Below are 3,583 nucleotides of genomic sequence, written 5' to 3'. Positions count from 1 at the left end.
CCTCCCAATTAGCTGGGAGTACAGGTGGGCACCACTGTGCCCAATGTTGTTTGATTTTTAAAAACCATTAACTAGCTTCAAAACTATAATTCTTCTATTTGAAAGCAACTGCAGTGGCTAATTAGATAAGCACATATTATCTTGGAAAATGAGAAATTATGGTCCAATCAAGCAACAATCATTAATGGCCACTGAAGCTATAAGTGGTATGTTCACAGAAAGCTCTAAATAGATCATCTTACAGCAACAGAACCCACTGAATAAGTTTAATATCACTAAACACGGGGCACCCACATATCATATTCCTCCAAATGTGTTGCAATAAGAAGCACATGCCACTGTTTATGAATATTCTTGTTAAACCTACACCTAATCAAGCTTCCATATCTAACTACTAGTTTATAAAAAATATGGAGGTTAGAGGAACAAGAAAAATAACATTGTGTAGATACAATCAGCCAAATCCAGAATGTGAAAAATTTACAGACCAAATGATCTAGTCTTCAACCAAAGTTGGCATTTAAAAGAGAAAGAGAGCTGTGTGTGGGGGTGCACACCTGTAATCCCTGTGACTGGGACAACTGAGGGAGAAGGATCACAAGTCTGTCAGCCTTAGCAATTTAGCATAGTCCTTAGTAATTTATTAAGACTCTCTCAAAATAAACAAGAGCTGGGGATGTTGCTTAATGGTTAAACACCCTGAAACCTAAATAAATAAATAATAAAGGGCTGGGGATGTGGCTCAAGTGGTAGCGCGCTTGCCTGGCCTGCGTGCGGCCCGGGTTCGATCCTCAACACCACATACAAACAAAGATGTTGTGTCTGCCGATAACTAAAAAATAAATATAAAAAAATTCTCTCTCTCTCTCTCTAAAATAAATAAATAAAATAAATAAATAAAAATAAGAGAGAACTGTTATAACCAAAATAGTCTGAAGAGATATACTAGCCATATACAATTTGTAGATTTTATTTAGATCCTGGTTGAAAAGAAAACACTATAAAGGACATGTTTGAGATAATGGAACATGAATATTAGATGATAATAATAAATTACTATTATTTTTTGGCTATAATAATGGTATTGTAATGGTTTTTTAAAATTTTTACCTATTAGAAAAATATATTTAAAGTAGTCAGATATACTCTAAAATACTCCAGCAAACAAGAAAAACAAGCTAGGAGCTATGTATGATGGTACATGACTGTAGTTCCAGCTACTCAGGAGGCTGAGAGAGGAGGATCAGTTTGCTGAGACCATGAGTTCAAGACCAGCCTGGGCAATACAGCAAGATCCCATCTTGAAAAGAAAACAAAATGTTTTTAGTTTTAGATGGCCACAATACATTTATTTATTTATTTATTTATTCATTCATTCATTTATTTATTTATTTATTATGCAGTGCTGAGGATCAAACCTAGGGCCTCACGTGTATTAGGTAAGTGCTCTACCACTGAGCTACACTAGCCCCTCCAGCCCTTTTTTATATTTTATTTAGAGACAGGATCTCGCTTAGTTTGTTTAGGGCCTCACTAAGATACTCCTGCCTCAGCCTCTCAAGCTTCTAGGATTATAGGCATGTGACACCATTCCCAGCTAAGACCCTTCTTAAAATAAAAAGAAAACAAAAAGGGTTGGGGATGTAACGCAGTGGCAGAGTGCTTGCCTAGCATGTGTGAAGCCTTGGATTTGGTTCGCAGCACTGGGGAAAGAAAAAACAACAACAACAATAAAAAGTCAATGTGGGGCTGGGGTTGTAGCTCAGTGGTACAGCACTTGCCTCAAAAATGTGAGGCCAGCCTTGAACTAGAGATCCTTCGGCCTCGGGCTCTGAAGTAGCTGGGATTATAAGTGTGTACCATTGCAGCTGGCTATAGTTTGTATTCTTTTTCTTTTTTTTTTTTTAGTGGTGCTGGGGATTGAACCCAGGGCCTTGTGCATGTGAGGCAAGTACTCTACCAAATGAGCTATAACCCCAGCCTATATTTTGTATTCTTATCAAGTTGCAAATGTTCTTTATTTATTCTGGATACAAATCTTTTGCTGATATATGACTTGCAAATATTTTATCCTATTCTATGGCTTTTCTTTGATCTATGAATTAAAAGTTTTACATTTCTATTAAGTATTAATTTTTTCTTTTGTAGATCATGATTTGGTGTCAATAGCTAAGCAATCTTTGCTTAAATCAATACAAAAACATTTTTTTCTCATGTTTTCTTCTGGAATTTTTTTCTCCCTATACAGGTGATCAAACCAAGGGCCTCGTGCATGCTAGGTAAGCCCTCTACCACATGATTGTGAAGAAAGCAAAATAACCAGGATGAACTTGGTGTAGATGGTAGACGCCAGATTATATACCCTATGGGGTGTTATATCTGATTTTGCATGATCACAGTGTTTTGATGAATTTTTAGTAGGGTACTGAAAATACATTTTTCTATGTTTTCTATTATTTATATGTTCTGTTTCTCTAATAAGAAGAAAAAAATGTTTTTTTTTCTCAAAAAGTAAAAATAATGCACTTAATTCCATAAAAAGGAAAAGTATAAGAATACAGAAAGGCCTGAGCTGGGTGCAGTGGTGCATGCTTGTAATCCCAAAGGCTCCAGAGGCTGAGACAGGAGGATTGTGAGTTCAAAGCCAGTCTCAGCAAAAAGCAAGGTGCCATGCAACTCAGTGAAACCCTGTCTTTAAATAAAATAAGAAAAAGGGTTGAAAATGTGGCTCACTGGTGGTGTGCCTCTGACCTCAATCCTTGGTTCCCAAAAATAAATAAATAAATACAGAAAGGCTTGACTTTAATTTACTGAGACCAATTAAATGTACTTCCAGGAAAACTGCACAATGCTAGGAAATGGGACCACAAAAGTAAGATAAGGACAATACACTCAAAAAAAAATTTTTTTAAAGAGAGAGAGAGAGAATTTTAATATTTATTTATTTATTTTTTTTTAGTTTTTGGCGGACACAACATCTTTGTTTGTATGTGGTGCTGAGGATCCAACCCGGGCCGCGTGCATGCTAGGCGAGCGCTATCGCTTGAGCCACTCCCCAGCCCCCACTCAAAGAAATTTTGAACCAATGCACAGAATAGCAGGTAGAGGTACCTCAAGGACTATGGAAGCAAGTGAAAGGGAAAAATGTTCCCAAGACCTAATACCCATCCTAAACTCTCAAACTTTCAACTACAATTATGGCAAGTTAACTTTTAGAACCTATATTATGTGTTGGGATCTATGTATGATCCAATTTGAATAAAGTACTCTATGCCTTTAGAAAGGTTTGAAAACCACTGGTCTAATAAAAGTGAAAAGTGAGAGGCTGCTACTACTGTAGAAAGAATACTGGATTGGAAGTTCATAATACAAGTTTTATTCTAATTGTCCTACATGTATAGCCATGTGGAAGGCAGAATTCTAGTTCTCAAAAATGATACTTTTTTTATGTGAATGTTAATGTTATTCGTTCAATAAATATTTGTTGAGTGTAATAAATCCAATAATGTTATTCACATATTCATGATAAAGTAATAACAAGGAAGGGGAGAGAAGAACATGTGGAGGTTATCAGCAAAGCCAT

The sequence above is a fragment of the Spermophilus citellus genome, assembly GCF_964194105.1.
Source record: "Spermophilus citellus genome assembly, chromosome: 13".
Classification (NCBI taxonomy): domain Eukaryota; kingdom Metazoa; phylum Chordata; class Mammalia; order Rodentia; family Sciuridae; genus Spermophilus; species Spermophilus citellus.
Note: the sequence above shows the minus strand (reverse complement) of the source record.